Raw genomic sequence first — 23,224 nt, forward strand, 5'->3', positions numbered from 1 at the left:
AAAGGCAGTGGAAAATGGCTGCTGAGAACATGGGTGCTCAGGTCAAAATGCCTGGGTCTATTTCCTACTCAGTCCTTACTCATTCACCTCCAGGGTAAGATGCACAACCACTCTAGGCCTTACTTTTCTGACTTGACTTGCTGATTAGGAACCCGACGGTTAGAGAAGCTGCAGAGCCAGTTTTCAAAGGTAGCACCGACCCCCTCCAGAACTCCGCCTCATTGCCCTTGGTTCTGCCTTGGCCCTGAAACCCAGTCCTGAGGCTGGGACTCATGTGGAGTTTCATTGTCTCCATCCTTCTGCCTGGGCTGAAACTGTGTTTGGTGCTTCAGTCCTGACACTAGAATTCTTCCACAATGAACAAATCATTTGTTTGGGATTTTTGAGGCCCTATCCTACGGCATTAGTAGCCACCAGATTCTGACCACTTAAAGTTTCTCTTATGCACAACACTCAAGTATTATGAATGAAATAGGAAAAAATAGACATGTGGTTGCCATTCTAACTCCAAAAAACATATAGTATACAAACATTATAGACCTTGGTGTTGTCGAGCTAAGGCATCTCAAGCTCCTTGAAAATTCTTACAATAGCACTGCATACTCTCTGTGTCAATAAATGGATCTGCAGAGAAATGGAAGGTGAGTCACAGTTGCTGTGCCCAGAGACTTTTGGCTTTGTTTTGTAGTCTTTATACTAAGAATATTCACTCTTCTCTTTCTTCAGTTGGCTGCCCTACTCTTGATTTCTGTCCTTCTTGCTTGAATAGAAGCAAATCTAAATACAAATGGTTGGTCAATTCCAACCTGTCATTTGGAGGTAATTAATTTAGACAGCAAGCATAAACCTAGCATTTGAGGGGCTGACTTGAGGCTCAGTTAACTCACCAGATGAATTATTTCACTTTTAAGTAGTTATTCTTCCAAAGACCCATTAATAAGACAGGTGTTTAACCTCCAGCCCCACAGCTGACTCAGTTCCAGTGGAACAACAAGTTTACTGAATGTATCAGTAGAACATTTTGGAGTGGTTTTTCATTTAACTGTCACCAAGCGAATTGCTTAATTAATTTATCTTTTTTTGGAGGTCAACAAACTCCCAGGAGTTTCCAAACTAGAATAGAACAGGGAAAATCATGTTGATTATTCTCACATCAGAAACTGTAAAATAACTGTGAAATGCTGTGATAGACTTGCTCACTGAGTAATTATGAAACATATATACCACATTTCAAAAGCATACATTTTATATCAGGGGCCTACCTTACCAGTTCTCAGTGTTCTCCCTCTGAGAAGCGCACAGCTCTTAGAACATTGCTTAAAATTGTGTTTGTGGCATTTTATCAATACTTTTGAAAAATGGTGAAATTTACAATCAGTGACTAAAAAATCTTCAAGGACATCCTCACAAGGAGAAACCATATTTTCAAACCTGAAACAGATGTGCAATTACATGAGGTTCAGTTCCTCGAGGGCTTTTTTGTACTGGGAAGTATCACCCAGATGTTGCTACCTGGAAGGCCTTCAATGACTTGCACACTTTGTCTAACATAATAGGACAGTGACCCAGCTCCCTACTTCAGAAGTGTAGCACAAATGTAGCAGAAAAGGCAATTGCACAGCGTGGCGGTCAGTCACTGGTCTCTGCTTTCGCCTTGGTAGTAAACTGAATCATGTTGCCTGATGAAGGATCAAACTCTCATACTACATTTATTTTAGTCACACTCCACTGACATACAGTTAGTCAAATGGACAGAAGTCAACCTCAACCTCTCCATCCTCCAGAAACACTTAAGTCTGTTTCATCTGATTTAACATCAGTGCATACGTGCCTTACAAATCTTTGTTAAAGACCACTAACCTTAATGTTTGGAAAAGGGCACTGCTGAATCTGATGAATTTAAAACACGGAGGATGAAAACCAAGAATTTCACAAGATTGCTTTTGTTAAAAATGCTTTATTGGTCAGGACTGCCAAATGGGGGACATATCAAAGGTAATGCTACTACAAAGAAGAAAAGTGCTTTTCTTGCCGAAACATATGTTTTGCAGCTGAGCCCTGCTCTCAGTTTTCAGTTTTGTTTCATGTAGCAGTCTGATTCTCTTCTTTGACCTAAAGCCCCAACATCTCTGATGATACTTTCCCTATCTTCCTAGATGTTAGATTCAGACACTGAAACATCAAACTGAACACAGAGGAAAATATTAACATGCGACTGAGTCTCCATGCAATCAAGAGCTCAAATGACATGTTTGTCCAAAGGAAAAAGTAAAACAAAAGCCATTTTTGCCCACTGGAAAAGCATTTGGGGGAAGTTGCATGTTTTTTTCCATGAATATTCCTTCCTCTTCATTTTGAAAAGTGAGTGAGGTGAGAAAGAAAATGCAAAAAGAATGCAAGAGGAGGGAGAACTTTTGAAAATTGGCAGAACAAAATGTGAAGTTTCAAAAATGGTGCTGATGGCGAGAGAAATGAAGGTCACAGTAAAAGGAAGAGTGGTTAATGTTGTTAACAGACATTTTTAAGGGGCATATGCATTAATGCTAATTTCATTGAAAAAGATATAACTGTTTCTGGAGGATGAAAAGGTTCAGGTTAGCTCCTCTCTGTCCGTCTGCCGTGTCAGTGGTTTATGACTAAAATCATTGCTGCAGTGCTTCATCCACTCAGAGTGAGAGAAACTGCAGAGAAAAAGGATCACATTTGCAGGCCCTGCTCTTTCATGAGGTTTCATAATTCTTTAGCAAGCCTGACCTTAGTCTTGATGACTTCGAATCCTATTTTTGTGTTTCTTCTCAATGTTTACAACTCTGTTCAGTTACTGAGGAGATTCAACTTACCATTCCAAACCCAAATTTTCTTAGGCCTTATTATCCTTTGAGTAACAAAGGAGATCACACAAACCTTTGTACTGACATTTCATTAATTCATAATCCCTATCTACTAAAAGAGATGTTTAGCTCCTCCGGCTCCTCCCTTGAACCACCACACCCCCAGTTGTTCATGGAAGGTCTTGGGGGTTCATGAACAAGTCTGCTCATGCGGTAGCCATGGTGCTCTATGACAGTCACCACTGCTTCATGAGAAATAACAGTCTTTCCACACTCCTGTAGACACAGGAGAGTCCCTGCCTGTGAACACCACTGCTCTACTGGGACCTACAGGCATGAACCTACTCCTCCGGGCCCTACAACCACTGTCTCTCTTGCTCCTCCCTGAACACAGAAAAATTATTTTGCCTGGGTCTCTACTGAGTCCTTTTCTGTGGCAGAATGAGGGAGATAGTGTGTTCCTCTGTGGGTCACATATTGTTAGAAACATTCCTAAAATAGAGTTATTTGAGCCACAGTGGAGTATGACTTCTAGTGAAAGTTCTTTTTTAGGTTCTAGGATTCAGATGTCCCAGAAAATTGGAGCTAGAAATATATTCATGTGGCAGGCAATGTAATCAAAATCCATGTTGTCTTCCAAATACCTATGCTTTATATTCATCAAGTTCATTATGCCTGGTTCCTTCTTTCCTTTAAGAGATTCTTCAACCCTCTTACCAATAGACTTTCTTTGAGTCATTCATCAGACTTTCAAATTTGCTATGGTATTCCTACACTGTATCAGAAAATGGTCTCCTCTTGTAAGCCTCCCATTTATGCCTGAAACATACCAAGATATATATGTTATGATTCTCTTAAAACTTAGGCAAGTTTCACCTCAATTTTTAAATTGGATATTTCAATGAGGCACAAAGATTCAATAGATTTGACATTCCTAAAATAATTATTAGGCCAAAATACAAATTTACAAAGGAAAATATCAGAAAATTAGTTTCATGATTATTATCTCTTTACCTGACCCAAACCACAAGCTAGTTTATTTTAGAAATAAACTTGGAATGAATTATGGCGCACTATGAGTTCCACCATTCTGAGGCCTAGTGAGAGGGGTTTTTAGGGCCTCTCAAAGAATTTGATTTGTGTCTCTTTCAGCTGGAATATTTAGAGTGGACTCATGTCAGATTTTGCCTGTTAAATATAAAAGTAGACAGGTTGGCTGGCTGCTGCAAGGTTGAGAAATGTTGCAGGGCCAGAAATGGATTGTAGCCCTATGATTTGTTGAGGCAAAGTTTTCAAGGCCACATGAGATAGAGAGGTTCTGTCTAAGAGGAATACCTAAAGGCCCAAACAGGCCTCAGCACAGAGTAGCTCAAGTTTGGCCAAAATGAGAAGGCTCAAGACCTGTTGAACATGGTACCAGGGAAACAAAAACTTTCTTACACTCCTTACCTGTCCTACTTCTATATCACCTCTTACCCCCTTCCCTCCTGGCAAAAATTAGTAGCTATCGAGTGGGGGAGGAGGAGATTCAAAAAGATGGAAGAAGCTGACCACATTTTCTTCTTCCACCGCAGATTGCTCACTCTAAAATCCCTTCCTTGCTGTGAGATGAGAAGGAAGGCACACTCTTGAACGGAGGGTCTGAACATTCTAATTTCTAAACTGAGACTCTATTTTCTAACGTGAACATACTAGAAAGTCAATTTTTTGTTCAGAGTCATGGAAAACTAACCCCAGTAATTAAAAACAAAAGGACAATGAGAGTACAAAATAAACTTGCTTTATGAAAACACTCCATGAATCCCATGTATTCATTAAAACAGGTGTGTTAGCCACAAATCCCAGAGGACAACAAGTGCAAGTATCACTTATGGGTGTAACTGGTTGGATCTCTTTCTTCCTTCTTGACTCTTCAAATCCAAGTGACACTTCTAGAACAACTTCTGTAATGTTTCCAATCTCATTGATTATACCAGGGTTTTATAATCATATAAATTTTAAAAGTGGAAGTAAACTTAGGAGCATCTAGTTCAGTGGTTTTCAATCTTTAATGTGCAAATGAATCACCTAGAAGCTTAAGACAAATCTTGGGGTCATCCCAGTGCTGTAGTGGTTAAGTTCACATGCTCTGCTTTGGAAGCCTGGCATTTATGGGTTGGGATCCTGGGCACAGACATGCCACCGCTCATCAAGCCATGCTGTGATGGCATCCCACATAAAGTAGAGGAAGATTGATACAGATGTTAGCTCAGGGCCAATCTTCCTTACACCTACACATACAAGACTCAAATCCTGATTCAGTATGTCTGAAATGAGGCCTGAGAGTCTGTGTTTCTAACAAGCTCCCAGATGATGTCAGTGTTCCTGGCTCATGGACCATATTTTCTATAGCAAGGCTCTAGTCTGTATCTGTCCCATCCTTACTGTATAACCAAGAAAGTGAAAACCCTCAGAATAAAGAATTGTAAGACCTTATATGAGATCACGAAACCAAGAAGAGGAGATTCTGGAGTAGGGACCTCTGATCTGCTTCTTTAGGCTATGCTTCTTCACTGTCATTACTCCAGCCATGCGTTATAGCACCAATTCAGGTGCTAGTGACCTATGAAGGTCCTCAGTCAATATCAAAACATAGTACAGGGTGCATTAGCCGCAATTCCCAACTCATTCTGTGATAGTCTAACAGAAAATCCAGAAAAAGACATTTTAAGAAAACTAGAGTCCAACATAGATACAAAAATCCTTAATAAGATATTAGTAAACACAATCCAACAATATACAAAAAAGATTGTATAGCATAACCAGCTAGGATTTTTCCCCTAGGAATGCAAAGTTGGTTTAACAAACAAAAGTTAGTCAGTGTAATGCATTATTTTCATAGAGTAAAGAACAAAATCCACATAACCATCCCAACAGATGGAGACAAATCACATGTCAAAATCTAACATCCACTTATGTTTTAAAAAAAAATCTCAAAAAGTCAGGGGCACAAGGGAAACTTCCTCAATCTGATAAAGAACATCTAAAAAAACCGAAAAAACTAAAACCAGCTGTTATCATACTAGTGGTGAAAGACTGAATGTGAATGCTTTCCACTTAAGACTGAGAACAGGCAAAGATGTTGATCTTGTCACTTCTATTCAACATTGTATGAAGGAATCTAACCAAAGAAATGAGGAAAAGAAAAAACATAGAGAAAACTTTTTAAAAAGGCATGCAGGTAGGAAAGGAAGAAGTAAAACTCGTTATTAGCAGTGACACATTCTTATGTGTAGAAAATCCCAAGGAATCACAAAAATTACTACAATTGAGTTTAGAAAAGTCACAGGATATAAAAATCAGAATGCAAAAATCAATTGTATTTCTATATGCTAGCAATGAACAATCCAAAATGAAACTGAGAAAACAATTTCATTCATAATTGGATGAAGAAAGAACAAAATACTTAGGAAAAAGTTAACAAAAAAAGTAAGACTTGTACACTGAAACCATAAAATACATATTGTGAGAAATTTGGAAAGATATAAATAAATGAAGAGATATCTTATGCTCATGGATTGGAAACCTCAATATTGGCAAAATGACAATTCTCCCCAAATTACTCTATAAATTCAAAGCAATCACATCAAAACCCTAGCTGACTTTTTAAGAGAAATTGACAAGCCGTTCTTAAAATATTTACAGAAATTCAAATGACCTAGAATTGCCAAAACAATGTTTAAAGAACAAAATTAGAGGACTTACTCTTCTAATTTCAGAACTTACTATAAAGCCACAGTAACTAACAAAATGTGGTTCACACAAGGAGAGTCTGTAAAGAAACTTTTACATTTATGGTTAATTGATTTTCAGCAAAGATGTCAAGGCAACTCAAAGGCAGAAGGGATAGTCTTTTCAACAAATGGTGCTGGAACAACTGGATTTCCACATGCAAAACAAACAAATAGATGTTTATCTTGAACAACAAACAAAAATTAACTCAAAAGTGATCATAGACCTAAATGTAAGAGCTAAAAATATAAAACTTCTGAAATAAATCATGGGAAAACAACTTTTTAACCTTGGGTTAAGCAAAGAATTTTTAGATATGACGTCAAAAGCACAACTCACAAAAGAAAATTTGGCAAATTAGACCTCATTGAAATTCAAGACTCGTGCTTTCAATAACGCAATTAAGAAAATAAAAAGATAAGCCACAGACTGGGAGAAAATATTTGCAAATCAAATATCTGATAAAGGACTTGAAAACAGAATATTTAAAGAACTCTTACGAGTCAATGAAGAAGGCAAACAACTCAATTTAAAAATGGATGGAAGTGCATAAACATTTCACTATGCACACACCAGAATGGCTATAATAAAAAAGATGTCAACAGCAAGTGTGGGGGATAAGAATTTGTCACCCCAAAATGTATCTCTTTGGTTTTATTATTTTTAAGAGCAAAAGACTCTGAAAGAAACTTTGACCTTCCCCCTAAGTGCCTAAAAGAATTTAAGATAGAAGGCCTGTTCCAGGAAGCAGCTAATACCGTAAGATAACTATAGTATAAGATAAACTACGTGTGGTAGTTAGGAAGGCACCAGCAAGCCCATTTTTATCAAAGTTCTCTCTTAAGTCTCATTGTCTATAGATGGTCCAGAAAACATTTATTTATCAAATATTTGATTTCCAACCCCATTTAAGTTGCCTTCCTCCCCTTTGAAGTCCCAAACCGCCGTCCCCAACGTCCTCCTTTGTCTTTAGCCAAAGATGATATTTAAGGTAGTGGCTTCTGCCATTTTGGTGAGTTACTCAGTTTTCCTGGGTTTCTCTCATATATACATGTTATTAAACTTTGTTTGATTTTCTCCTGTTATTCTGTCTCACATCAATTTAATTCTTAGACCAGCAAGAAGGACCTAGAGTGTAGAGGAACAGGTCTTCCTCCCCTACAAAAGTATCAGAGAAGACTGTTTTAAAATGGTACAGCCAGTTTGGAAAGGAGTTTGGCAGTTTCATCAAAAGTCAAACATAAACCTACCATACAACCCATAAATTCTACTCCTAGGAATCTACCCAAGATAAATGAAAACATATTTCCAGACACAGACATGTACATAAATGTTCTCAGTGGCATTATTTGCAATAGCATCAAACTGGAAGCAGTGCAAATATCCAAAACCTGGTTAATGGATAAAGAAAATCCATACAAATGAAATACTATTCAGTAACATAAAGAAATGAGCTACTGACACATGCTACTACATAGAGGAATCTTGAAAACATTATTTTTTATTAATTCACTCAACAAATATTTCTGTTGTTTTATTGAGATATGATTGACATATAACACTACTAGTTTTAGGTGTACAACAAAATGATTCGGTATACCTATATATTGCAAAAGGATTACCACAATAAATTTAGTTAATATCCATCAACTCACATAGGTACAAATTTTTTTTCTTGTGATGAGAACTTTTAAGATCTAGTCTCTTAGCAACTTTCAAATATACAATATAGCATGGTTAACCATAGACACCATGAAAACATTTTAAGTGAAAGAAACCAGACAGAAAAAACTGCATATTGTATGCTTCCACTTATATGAAATGTCTAGAAAAGGCAAATTCATAGAGACAGAAATCAGATCAGTGGGTGCCTAGGGCTAGGGGTGGGAGTGTATATAAACTGCAAATGGGCACAAGGGGAATTCGGGGATGATGGAAAAGTTCTAAACTTGGATTATGATGATGTTTGCACAACTAAATTTACTAAAAGTTGTAATTGGAAAAAAATTGTTTCAGGGGAAAAGTGAGGATAAAGATTAGAAATAAGATTTTTTTCTTTTATTATTTCAGCACCCCAACATCCTTTTGGTTAATATACTAACTAGTGGTGACATTAGCTGTCTAATCAGTTCAAGATATTAGTCATAACATATCCTCTTCATAAAAATGTGTTGTTGCAACAAGCAGTTTGAGTGCCGTGCCTGTTCCGAGGGGATAAGCTGAGCGCCTTTTTCCTGTGGATTCATTTCATTTCACATAATATTTTTTGTGCTGTTTGGGACAAAGTCTGAAGTAGCAGTGCTTCTCATCCTGCACCTTTATCTTAGTTAACTGACTCCTGTCCCTGCCCTTTCCTTAAAAAAAACCCAAAAAATCACAAAATGCAAAAGTGCAAAGGCTCCTTGTGAGTAGTTGGTTATACGAGGTTCCAGGAGTTTCCAATATGTCCTGGTGCACATTGAGACAAGTGTTTTAATCACCTCCTCTTCTCCTTATCAGGGAGGGAGACTGTCCCACCGTAGGGTTATGGGGTTGGCTGAACACACCACACTCAACCCTAGACAGATGAAACAGACAGCAGTTAATTAGTCACAAACACTCACAGCCTGGGGGAGGAAGACACCACATGCCATGCAAGCCCTATAGGGGTTGCAATTTGGAACCAGGTGAACAACCAGGGGCTGTGGGAGGCAGGCTTTGTAGTATCAAGAGTGTGGGGTGTCCTTTGGCTCCCTAGGAAGATGTGATTGGCTTGCTTGAGCAGTTTTATGGGCCAGCAGGGAACTGAAACCTGCTACTCATGGAAAAGCAGGAAGAAGACCTGGCCCATTTGATAAGGAGGCTTGTCTGACTAGGGGGCCTTATTCTCAAGAGAAGAGTGGGGAGGGAACTTGTAGCTAAGCCATGTGAGGCCTTCCCGATTTTACTAGGTGTCCAGACAGGACATAATATTGAGCCTTAATTTTAGGTCTTACACTACACCACGTTAAACACATGAAACACCTCACTTTCTCTATTTGATTTTATACTCAGAAAAGTGAATCAGCAGTCCTGTTCAAATTCTCTACTTAGCCTCTTCCTGCCTCCATTTATAGCCAAATTTCTATTAATTGTATAAGTTGGAGAGAAGAAACACTATAAAGTCAATTAGCAAGAAGTCTTCATCTATTAGATGTTTTGTATGCTTGGGAAGACAAACACTAAGCATGATTTTATAAACCACAGGCCCCATAATAAATATAAGGAAGAGATAGGTATTACAAATGGCTGCTCTATGCCCTTGAGCATCTTGTACTACTCTATTGCCCCATCGCACTGGATTGTTGGTTTAAGTTCCTTTAGGACGAGGCTGTGTCATATTTGTCATGGTGCCTCCGGACTGAGCCTGTCTGGCAAAATACAGGTAGCAATACATAACAGTTAATGAGAATTTACCATGTGCCAGACAATGTTCTAAGCAATATGGACATATTATCCTATTCACTTGTCACAATCACCTTATGAGGTAGGTACTCTTATTTCAGTTTACAGTATCATGGGTCAGCAAACTTTTTCCATGAAGGGCCAGACAGTAAATATTATAGGCTTTGTGGGCTATGCAGTGTCTGTTGAGATACTCCACTCTACAAATGTAGCATAAAAACACCCAGAGACAATATGTAAATGACTGGGCATGGCCAAATTCCGATAAAACTTTACGAAAACAAGAAGTGGCCTGAATTTGGCCCATGGGCCAGAGTTTGCCAACCCCTCTTTTGGATGATATACTATTACTTGGTGTGATTAAGTAATTTGCTCAAGGTCACATAGCTCACAAGAGGCAGAGAAGGATTTTAAACCCAGATTTGACTGATTCCAAAACTCCTTTTCCTAACCACTATTCTGTATCACATCTAACTACTGTACCAGTCAATGGAGCTCCATATAATGTGTTGAATAATGAAAACTTCTACTGTTATATTCATTTTACAAGAGAAAAAACTCAAATTACATTCTCAGCATACAGTCAGGGCTTCTGACTTCTAAACTGAATTTAAAATATAATGAAAAATTAGTCAGACTGGGGTCAGTAATCTCCTGTCTACTGGTTTAGTGGAATGTCAAGTCTATATCCAATAGGAAAGACCAGCTGTTAACAAAAGAGAAACAGACCCTGGACTATGGGCTCTATTTTCCATTATTTGGATTCTCATCTGTAGAGGCCTTACCTTGATTCACTTTCACTTCCTTCAGGTTTTGACTATGGACTAATGCATTTGATTTCCCAGGGCTGTGCAATCCTAAACCTATTCCCATTCCCATATGCTAGAAGAAATTCAAGTACCCCAGCCACAAATTCTTTCTTTCCCTCAAATTAGTTACAAAAGACTAACGTTTTTTCACTTTGTTGAAAAAATTGCTTCCTGGCTGGGATACTGTCTTCTAACTTTTAACCAAAAATTCATAAGATGAAGAATAAAAAATTGTTGGTGCATCTTTAACTGACTGTGCCTGGAATAAGGGCATCTCTAAGATGGTTCAAGTATTATTTTCCAGAAACTAGAGGAATGAATAGCTACAGTGTTGTTGTAATTCAGCTGGCTGGTATTAAAAAAAAAAGACGTGGCATCCGAAAAATTTAATTAATTTGATGGTATAAGCCTTCATAAATTATCAAGTATTCCCAGTAGCAGCCATGAAAAAGAGAACATGAGCTGCCTTTAAATTGCTTAGTTTGCTCACAACCAGAATTATTTTAAGGTGGCTGAGTTGCTATTGGTATTACAAGATGTTTGAATTATTATTACCATTAATGGCCAATTCCACCTTTAAATAAGGTGATAGAGATTTGGAGTCACACACAAGCCAGCATCAGCATCTGGAGACTGTCATTCTTCTCGCTAATGAACTGCAGCTTACAGAAACTAATTATGGGGGAAAGGTTGCTGTTACCCCACCAGGAATGAAGTCTCCAGATTCCAGATCAAATGTTGCTGAAGAGGAAGTGCAGAGGCTCCACCTCCCAAAGCTCTGCTCACATTGTGCTCATTTTGCCAGGAACAAGTGAAATGCTTGACTGCACAGTGGGAGAAGAATGACTTAGGGGAGGAGTTCTTAGTATTCACACTAAGTATAAAAAGCAGTCCCAGAAAAATCCAGGGGCTAGAACAAGTCCCTGGGCCAGGGGCTCAGGGTGACTGTGAATCTACCTTTGAATATCTACATGGTATTTGCAAAATAAACGAGGTGGTATCTGACATGCCCAACTTTTATAGAAATATATATGTAATATAAATATTCATGTATAAAATATACATGCAAAACATACATATTTTTAAAATGAATATAATGCATAGCATAATTCTATCTTCTGAAATAATAGCTAAAAGACATTTATAGCCTGCAGAGTATTTAGGTGGGATCTGAAGACCATCTATATTACCTTTGCTACTTGGCAGCAGGAGAAAAACAAACAAACAAGCAAACAAACTGTTATCTTCTCCCGTTCCAAGATGGAATAGCTAGCCTTGGGAGGAAGTTAATTGAATTAGTCATCCTGGAGTTCAGGCCTAAAATGTCTGCTGTCTTTTTGTCAGTTTGTATGGGAGGTTCAAATATCTCCAAGAAGTTCTAGTCCTTGGTAGCTCTGAGGTCCTTTTTTTCCTGTGATTCTTTCATTACGTAATAAGACATTTGTGAATGGGATGGGCTATTAGAAAATTAGAAGCATGAATTATATGACTTAGGTCAAAAAAATTAAAATCATAAGAGGTCATTCCCAATAGTCACCAAAATATTTTCTAAGTGGGGATAGGAGAAAAGACCTAGGAGTAAATGAGCCTGCATTAGAGCAGGAGTTTGGAGAATTCAGAGTTTAACTGGCCATTTTCCCAACTGCACAATTGCCTACAGCTGATTTGGAGGCAATTTTGCAGAAACATCCTCATCTTCTCCCTTGCTGGAAATAAGAAGGAAAAGATAAATGGACTCCATGAATCACTTGCTTAAGGTGGGGAGCTGAGGATGAGGAGCACTAATTTTAAGACATTGATTATTAATATTCTCCCTGCTCACTGGCGACATCAGAGCTGTGAAGGAGTTGTAAAACTCTTTGAAAATACCAAAGAATGTTTTTATAAAATTACCAGTGCCACTGTTTCTTGAATAGCTGGTACAGGATTTTGGTTCTTCTATTTATATATTTATTTATGATTATTATAGGATATATTAAATTATATAGTGACAATGACTTCCTTAAAAAAAGTCACACGTTGAAATACACAAAGAATAAAAGTGCCCAACTGTAGAAACGTATTTCTTCTGCAAAAGGAAGACAAAATGAGGTCAGAGTGTGACCACAGCCTCTACTGTCAGAGATCCAGGTTGATTGTGGTCAACCAAAGTGCAGTGACTAAACACCAGCATGGCGAATTGTGTCTCAGGGTCTGCAAATCAGATGGCACTGGGTGCAATCATGGCTCATTGGTGCCGCTGCTGAGGATACCTGAGGAAGATACAATCATTAACTGCCTATCATGTATCTGTCTATCTCTCTATCTATCTCTCTATCTATCTATCATCTATTGATGGATTGATCGATCTATTGATCCATATCTATCACAATATATGGACCTAGCCCTTCCGGCCCAGGTCTCTCACCAGTCCACCTGTTCTTGTCCAAAAGTTCAGCAGAAGTTCATTCTGAGCAGTTGCCAATCCAAGTGCTTTCAGTTTGCCAGGGGAAGCTGGAAAAACACTGAAGAAAATGACTTAGCAATCCTTCTTGGATATTGTGAGGAATCTAAAGGTAAAAGGCCATTTGTACCTTCTGTTGAAGGAAGGCAGTACCTGCTAAATTATGCTAAATAATGCCACATTGACCTTGACAGTACATATTTAGCTAAAATATACTCCCAGTAAAAAATACGAAAAAAAGATTAAGCAATTTACTGAAAAAAAAATTCATGAAACCTGTTAAAAAGATTGCCTGAACTGCTCCATTTACTAAAATATGAAGATTTTGCAATTGTCTTCTATGCTTCCATAAAGAATAGCTTCATTTTTACAACTCTTCAAAAGAGATATTTTCGGGACTGATGCAGATGGAAGAGAGGGATGAATTCACCATCCGGCATGGAGAACATGAGTCAGACCAGGAGTGAGAACCACTTTCAAGCCTCGGGATGGAATTGGGGAAATTCGACTCCACACTCCTCACTCAGCGGACACTGATATTCAAGAAGCAAAGTGATGCTGCCCAAGCTTTAATGTTCATAGAAATCATCTTGAAATCTTGTTAAAATGATCATTCTTATCCAGTAGGTCTGGGATCTACACACTGAACAGTGAAAAGCAAAATCCACTTTAGTTGATGAAGAAATGGGACGTGGATCTCCCCAGTGTCCCATTCTATAGTAAATAGAATAACTAATTCTCCTGTCAAATATAAGCAGGGAGAAGTTTATTTTTGTATGATTCATCAGAGGTATGCTTCATTCTCCTCACAGAGAGATAATATAATATGCTTATGGTGATAAAAGCTGGATTCTGCGACAGGCTTTCCCATTCAATCTGGTTTTCCCACTTCCTGCCTATGGGATCCTGGGCAAGTTTTCTATCTTCTTTGTGTCTCAATTTTCTCAACTGTGAAATAATAATGATAAAATTATCTACAAAATAGAGGTTGGATTGTGTGTGTGTGTGTGTGTGTTTTACCACAAGTAAATAACAGTTCCTGGGATAAGCTATCGCTCCAAAAAAAAAAATGCTAGATTTCTTATCAAAGAAGAGTGAAGTCTGACTGATTTTATAGATATGGAACCTGAGACTTAGAAGAAAAGCAGAGTAGAATCAGAATTAGTATATGTATTGCAACTTGTGACACCAGGAAAGAGAAAAGTTCAAAAGGTATCTTATCAACTTGTTCCAGCATAGGTAGGAAAATTGCATATGCTGAACACTGATTTTGCCACAGGTACCAAATACCATCACCTTTAATTTTCTTAACAGCCATGTGGATTGCATTGGCATCCCCATGGTATAGGTGAAGAAACCAAGGCACACACATTAGGTGACCAGCCAGTGGCTGCATGGCTACAAACATGGCCGGTCAAAGATTTGGCCTCAGCTTACTGACCCTAAAATCTGTGTGAGGCATAGAGTGCAAGCCCTCTGGTGTGGGAAGGCAGGGCTCTGGGCTACCAGTGCCCTACAGAGTCACCCTCCTAAGCCTACAAGTGATCAGACACTGGTGATTGTCAGCTAACACTTCAAAACTTGTGGGGGAATGGGACAGCATAACAGTTCTTTCACACATCAAAACACAAGTCATTTTCTTCTGACTGGCTGAATCCTTTTCTGTTCCAGGTCAGAGGAGAGGGAAAATAAATGGAAAGGTTTTGTATCACTCTCTTCCCTAAAGGCTTCAGGGTTTCTCTTGGTCTCTCTTGGTGTCTCCCACCTCTTGATTTTCCATCTTCCTCTCAAGGAATATCACCATCACATCCTCACATACCCATATTAGCCTTCATTCTTTCCTGAATCAGTGTGGTTACAGAATTTACTCCCTCCCTGGGTCACCATAAATAATAGATCCTCTCAAAAAGATTAGTGGGCAATTTAGAATTTACCCATGATTTCATGGGAGACATGGAAGAGAAGATTTATGTTGGAAACACCTCGGCAAACTGCTTGAAATCATCCTTCTATGATATTTCTTTTCTCCCAGGCTGCAAGCGGCAGTCCTGGGTCCCCTACTTCTTACCTCATTGTATCACCCACATTTGCTGGTTTGACTCCTCCCTCTAAGTGCCCCCTCCACCTCTCCCACTTTCCTTAAGCAAAGTTATTTAGCACAATGCCACCTGGCTCCTTTCTCAGACTGACACATTTACATCTACCCCAGAGCAAACCATGGCACTTTGATTACCAGGACCTGCCTTTCATAGGAGGTGGTGAAGTGCCTGTAGCAGGAAGTTTAGTGGCCAGTCACAAAGTGTACAAGTAGCACTACTTTACGTTGGGCAGACACAACACTCAACAAGGAGCCAGTCTCTTACAGTCTGATGGGAAAAGCAACGATTGACTCAATGACTACAGTGCTGTAGGAGTTGTGACAGGAAGACTGAAAACTGTCTGAAGGGAGAGCCCTTATCAGGAAGAGCTTCAGAGGGAGGAATGTATGGGCTGAAAACTAAAAGATGGGGCAGAAGAACCCAGATGAAGAGATGGAGGAAGGAGAGTTCCAAGTATAGGAGCAGTATGAGCAGAACCCTCTGGTAGGAGAAAGCCCAACATGTAATTCCTTGGCTCTCCACGAGGAGGACACCCCCCTTCCCACATCCCTTCTCACCAGCTTACAAGTGACCAGATATCATAACTGGTTTCAATGCTTATTATAAACCCTCAGAGGGCGCTTCAAAGAAGTATTAGTGACCCATCCTAATCCAGAGAGAGGTGCCATTGTAGTTCTCTGAATGTTATTACATATCATCTTTAATCTATTAAATATTCATATGAATTAATGTGTATGTCTAATAGTTTATTCTTTGGAGAAGATCAAGAGTAAAAACTAGAAATGCCAGTTGCTGAAAAATATATATATTAATACATAAATATATTTTGGTGAGATATATATAATTTTCATAAATCAATAAAAAAGGAATTTTTTATTGCAACAATTTCCAAACAATGCTGTATACATGTTGCAATTGTAAGTACTCAATGGGATAATCAATCCCTCTAAAGTTTTTTGTAGGGCTCCCTCTCCTTGACCCCTGTCAGCTCTACACTCAATCAAAATGTACAGAAGCTTGGAAATCTGGGATTCTTCAAAATAACTTTCCAGGATCACATCATCTTTGAATCTCAGTCCCTGTCACTCTAGTCTCTACATTTGCTTCTTTATCATAAAAAGACAAGAAAGACCAATGATTTTTATCTCACTCAAGGACAAAGCCAAAACTCTTAAAAGCATTGCTAGTTGTGCTAGATATTTTCTGCTGGCCACTTCAGATCCATTGGCTTCTCTTCTCCCCTCTGCCCTGTGCAAGTTTCTTGAGGACGTGGATTGTTGACAGTTTAGCTCCCGATGGTCTCCCTAGATCCTACAACAGTATTTGTAGAACAATGTTTGAAAAAAACTTTTTTTAATAACTGGGAATTGTAATCGCCTGCCGTTAAGTCATCAGCGAAGTTTAATTCATAGGCCCTTCTCTTTACTGCTCACTTATTAATAAAACAGAAGTTTTATATACCCTAAGATGTTATTAAATAAAAATAGCCCCAGGATATTATTCGCTTTCAAGATATTTATTTGCCATATATAAATATGCAAATAGTCACATCTACCATGCATTGTAATGATTTTATATTACACTTGTCTTCTCTCCTTTTGCTGGATAGAAAACTCCTTGAGAATAAGTGACTATTTCTGATTCAATTCAGATTCCTTCTATTACCTAGAAAAGTGCCTGGAACATCACAGATGATGAATGTTTCTTGAGTATGTGAGAGAAGAAAAGTGAAAGATAGAGTTAATACAAAATACAAGCTAGGTTCCCATTTTATTATTAGACAGATAACACAATCAGCCATCCTCCTGAAACCTATGTTGTTGCAGTTCGTTCTGTGTGTCTGGAGCACTGCAGTACTACTGGAGATTTTCACTCTGATGGCTCAATAGTTGTCACTTACATTCCCAAGTGGAAGGAGGTTGAGATGGGAGAAGTGACTGGGCTTCCTCTCCATTGATTATGCTTCCCAGCAGCAAAACTGTTTCCCCAGGATGACAGGTGGCACAAATGTTTTGCTGCTCAGCAGGAGGTGTTGGCTTGATGCTCCAGACCTCCACAATGCTGGAGGATGCAGCAGAGTGGGAACTGACTTTCTCTACACAGCTTCAACTGATTACACTGCAAGTCCCCACAGTGCTGGTGTCAGAGGGGCCCCTGGGAGTGACTGCAGCCAACTTTCTCACTTATAGGTTTCTCTTTCTGTGATGCCTGACATTTTTAAGGCTGAGCTGGCAAACAATCTATGATGACAGCCTCCAGAGAAGAGAATCACATTAAGTAACACTAGCAGCTTGAGTTTATAGAGAGTCTTTCTCAGCACTTAACAAGTTATCTCATTTTATCCTCTCTATGTTCCTTTCCTGTAAAGCATAGTGATTCCCACCCCTGTTTTCCAGCTAAAGAATAGGAGCATGTGGAGATCAAATGTGCTTTTGACTAAATAAGATTAAAACCAAGGTGTTCAGGTTTCTAGTTGAAGACTCTTCACTCTAAGACTCGGAGATAAATGAGATTTTTTGAAAGTACAGTGATAGTATTTTTTTTAAAGAAATCAAATATAAATCAAAATGCAAGAAATCAAGAACCATTCCCTACTTTCTTCAAATTTAAAGCCTAAACTTTCTATATCTGATGTGTTTCTTTTCTGAATTCTTGTTCTTGCCTATTAAACATTTTTGTCTAAAAAGCCATGCTATATACCAGATTATAGAAAGTTTGGGGTTGGTTCTAAAGCTATTTGTACTTCCCCAAAGAAATGGGTAACTATATGCCTTCAGGGGATTTTTTTCTTAATTCTAATGATCACAGAAAAATGACTAAACGATTGACTAAACTAAATGACTGAAGCCATTCATTTATAGTGTTTCTTTTTTATTTTATTACAGTATTTTTTTCATTTTTTAAAAGTATTCTCATAATACAAAAACATGGAAAGGGAGGGAGAATATTCTTGGATTTAAAAGAAAACTGAACAAAACACCACATCTTAAAACAAACAAGTCAGGGAATAATGGTGATACCTCTTCGTATTTTTGTATTTCTTTGTTTTACATAGTTAATGCTTCATCAGTTGTTAAATAAAGAAAATAGTCAAAATTATTCTGTGATTACAATTTTCCCTCACTTTCAAGGCAGGTTGAGTGGTTAATTTCCAATTTCTACCCACTGCATATTATAGAAACAAGTAGAAGTCAAGCCAGGAGGAAACAGAAACCCAATGAAAATAAAGAATCAGCTGCCCATCAAACGCACCTTCCTCTGGTACCAGCTGGTCCACCTTCCAGACCAGTTATGCCTTCACAGCAGAGGGAAGAGTCTACCCATTACTTAGATATTAAACATAGCCACACAATATTCACCAGAAATTTTCAACCAAAAGAAGATTCATACTCCAAATTATGTAAGCATCAGTCTTGTCATCTCATTATCTGAAAGGAAAGATTGCCTCCCCTTTGTTACTGAAAAGAAATGTCTCTTAAAGACTCTGGACTTTTTGTTGTTTAGAAGCTGAAAGGTAACCTATTCTAACCTTCCAAATAGCTAACACTCCCTTATTCATTGTAGGTGTCTTTCTGTGGTCCTGGCAATGCAGGATCGATTGTGAGTATTTCCAGCTTTTTCAACTGCCACTGATTTTTCACAATCCTCTGAATGCTATCGTCACCCCAGCACTCCCATCACCTATACGTTTGCAGGCATTTTCTTTTATTTAACCCTTTTTTAAAAGTAATATTGGTTTGAATAATCATCAATTTTGTATATATCACAACAAGTGAGAACCAATATCAACATTCCACTCCTAAAGAAACTAAAGCAGAAAAAAATGGAGGAAACTGTACAAAGTCCTATTTTGCTTCATAAAGCAACCTAAAGTTACTAATTCAGAATTTTCCTTAGAAGCATCACCTCTACCTGTATGAGTTGACTTTCCTTCTGGGCACATAGTCATGAAGGAGCTTCTTTTCTCCTTTTTTTCCTTTTGAGGAAGACCAGCCCTGAGCTAACATCTGCCGCCACTCCTCTCTTTTTGCTGAGGAAGATTGGCCCTGAGCTAACATCCATGCCCATCTTCCTCCATTTTTTTTTTATATGTTGGATGCCTGCCACAGCATGGCTTGACAAGCAGTGCGTAGGTCTGCACCCGGGATTGGAACTGGCGAACCCAAGGCCACAGAAGCAGAATGTCAGAACTTAACTGCTATGCCACTGGGCCAGCCCCCGCAAAGGAGCTTCTTATGTAAGCTTTCTAGAATCTTATAGAACTTTTAAAAACATCTATGGAAAAATATTTACTTAAGAGTTTTCCAATAACTTGAGCGTTTGTAAATTTTTTATGGAGAGTGAATCATAGTAATGAATGTGTGAGTATATCAAAAAAGCTGGATTTCACAGAATTTCTGTTGAACAGTTAAAGACAGCAAGGACTGCTGGGGAGCTTTTAAGGCAGTAGTGACATCCTCTGCAGCAGTAAATTAAGCCCCAAGAAAGTGTTTTTTAAAAATAATAATAAAAAATAACAAAAATACTTATTCCTGATGACTCATACAAAGCAACTAGAAGAAAAGCCACAACTCCAATTGAGCGAGACTTCCCAGGAGGCCCCAGGCAATCCTTCATATATTTCTAAAGATCAGTATTTAAGCAGCAGCAAGAAAACAAATACAGAGATTTTTCTTTCTTCCTTATTTGTGAAATCAGCACAGGCCTTCACAGAACAAGGTAGGAAATAAAAGGAAAACTCATTTCCCAACATGAAGAGAAAATAAGGCAATGGGCAGTGGGGAGAAGGAAAGATATTTTTATAGATCAAACCAGTCAGCTTTACTCAGATCCAAGAGCCAATTACTTTCAGTACTATTTTCTAAGCAATTTAAAAATACATCTCCTCCTAATATGTTCTAGCACCAATTCCTGAGATGAGAGATTAGAGCCACATACAGGTGTTATGATCAGGGGGCCCAAAACAAACAGAAGGAGCTCTCCAGTTGTGCCAGGGAGGTGAGTCTGCACAGGGAACATTCTTTTTTTTTTTTTATTGAGTTATTGATAGGTTACAATCTTGTGAAATTCAGTTGTACATTAATGTTTGTCAGTCATGTTGTAGGTGCACCACTTCACCCTTTGTGCCCACCCCCCACCCCACCTTTCCCCTGGTATCCACTAAACTGTTCTTAGTCCATAATTTTAAGTTCCTCATATGAATGGAGTCATACACAGATTATCTTTCTCTCGCTGGCTTATTTCACTTAACATAACTCTCTCAAGGTCCATCCATGTTATTGCAAATGGAGTGATTTTGTTCTGTTTTGCAGCTGAGTAGTATTCCATTATATATATGTACCACATCTTCTTTATCCATTCGTCTGTTGCTGGACACTTAGGTTGCTTCCACGTCTTGGCTATTGTAAACAGTGCTGCAATAAACATTGGGGTGCATAGGACTTTTGGGATTGCTGACTTCAAGCTCTTTGGATAAATACCCAGTAGTGGGATGGTTGGATCGTATGGTAGTTCTATTTTTAATTTTTTGAGGAATCTCCATACTGTTTTCCATAGTGGCTGCACCAGTTTGCATTCCCACCAGCAGTGTATGAGGGTTCCTTTTTCTCCGCAACCTCTCCAACATTTGTTGCTATTAGTTTTAGATATTTTTGTCATTGTAATGGGTGTAAGGTGATATCTTAGTGTAGTTTTGATTTGCATTTCCCTGATGATCAGCGATGATGAGCATCTTTTCATGTGCCTATTGGCCATCAGTATATCTTCTTTGGAGAAATGTCTGTTCATGTCTCCAGCCCATTTTTTGATTGGGTTGTTTGATGTTTTGTTGTTGAGTTGCGAGAGTTCTTTATATATTATGGATATTAAGCCTTTGTCAGATATATGACTTGCAAATATTTTTTCCCAGTTAGTGGGTTGTTTTTTTGTTTCAATCCTGTTTTCATTTGCCTTGAAGAAGCTCTTTAATCTGATGAAGTCCCATTTGTTTATTCTTTCTATTGTTTCCCTTCTCTGAGAAGGCATGGTGTCCGAAAAGATCCTTTTAATACTGATGTCAAAGAGTGTACTGCCTACATTTTCTTCCAGAAGCCTTATGGTTTCAGGTCTCACCTTTAGGTCTTTAATCCATTTTGAGTTTATTTTGGTGAATGGTGAAAAAGAATGGTCAATTTTCATTCTTTTACATGTGGCTTTCCAGTTTTCCCAGCACCATTTGTTGAAAAGACTTTCTTTTCTCCATTGTATGCCCTCAGCTCCTTTGTCAAAGATAAGCTGTCCATAGATGTGTGGTTTTATTTCTGGGCTTTCAATTCTGGTCCATTGATCTGTGCACCTGTTTTTATACCAGTACCATGCTGTTTTGATTACTGTAGCTTTGTAGTATGTTTTGAAGACAGGGATTGTGATTCCTCCCGTTTTGTTCTTTTTTCTCAGGATTGCTTTAGCAATTCGGGGTCTTTTGTTGCCCCATATGAATTTTAGGATCTTTGTTCTAATTCTGTAAAGAATGTCATTGGGATTCTGATTGGGATGGCGTTGAATCTGTAGATTGCTTTAGTAGAATGGACATTTTAACTATGTTTATTCTTCCAATCCATGTACATGGAATGTCTTTCCATCTCCTTATGTCGTCATCCAGTTCTCTCAGAAAGGCCTTGTAATTTTCATTATATAGGTCCTTCACTTCCTTAGTTAAATTTACCCCAAGGTATTTTATTCTTTTTGTTGCGATTGTGAATGGTATTGTATTCTTGAGTTCTTTTTCTGTTGGTTCATTACTGGAGTATAGAAATGCTACTGATTTATGCAAATTGATTTTATACCCTGCAACTTTGCTGTAGTTGTTGATTACTTCTAACAGTTTTCCAATGGATTCTTTGGGGTTTTCTATATATAAGATCATGTCGTCTGCAAACAGCGAGAGTTTCACTTCTTCCTTCCCTATTTGGATTCCTTTTATTCCTTTTTCTTGCCTGATTGCTCTGGCCAGGACCTCCAGTACTATGTTAAATATGAGTGGTGATAGAGGGCATCCTTGTCTCATTCCTGTTTTCAGGGGGATGGGGTTCAGTTTTTGCCCATTGAGTATGATGTTGGCTATGGGTTTGTTGTATATGGCCTTTATTATGTTGAGGTAGTTTCCCTCTATGCCCATTTTATTCAGAGTTTTTATCATAAATGGCTGTTGGATCTTGTCAAATGCCTTCTCTGCATCTATTGAGATGATCATGTGGTTTTTATTCCTCAGTTTGTTGATGTGGTGTATCATGTTGATTGATTTGCGGATGTTGAACCATCCCTGTGTCCCTGGTCTGAATCCCACCTGATCATGATGTATGATTCTTTTAATTGCTGAATTCTGGTTGCCAAAATTTTGTTTAGAATTTTTGCATCTATGTTCATCAGTGATATTGGCCTGTAGTTCTCTTTTTTCGTGGTGTCCTTGTCAGGTTTTGGTATCAGCATGATGTTGACCTCATAGAATGTATTAGGAAGTGTTCCATCTTCCCTAATTTTTTGGAATAGCTTGAAAAGGATAGGTATTAAATCTTCTCTGAAAGTTTGGTAGAATTCTCCAGGAAAGCCATCTGGTCCTGGGGTTTTATTCTTTGGGATGTTTTTGATTGCTGTTTCAATCTCTTTCCTTGTAATTGGTCTGTTCAAATTGTCTGCTTCTTGAGTGAGCTTTGGGAGATTGTAAGAGTCCAAGAATTTATCCATTTCCTCTAGGTTATCCATTCTGTTAGAGTTTTTTGTAGTATTCTCTTATAATCCCTTGTATTTCTGCAGAGTCTGTTGTTATTTCTCCTCGTTCATTTCTGATTTTGTTTATTTGAGCTTTCTCCC

The sequence above is a fragment of the Equus quagga genome, chromosome 16 (assembly GCF_021613505.1).
Source record: "Equus quagga isolate Etosha38 chromosome 16, UCLA_HA_Equagga_1.0, whole genome shotgun sequence".
In the NCBI taxonomy this organism is placed as follows: Eukaryota; Metazoa; Chordata; class Mammalia; order Perissodactyla; family Equidae; genus Equus; species Equus quagga.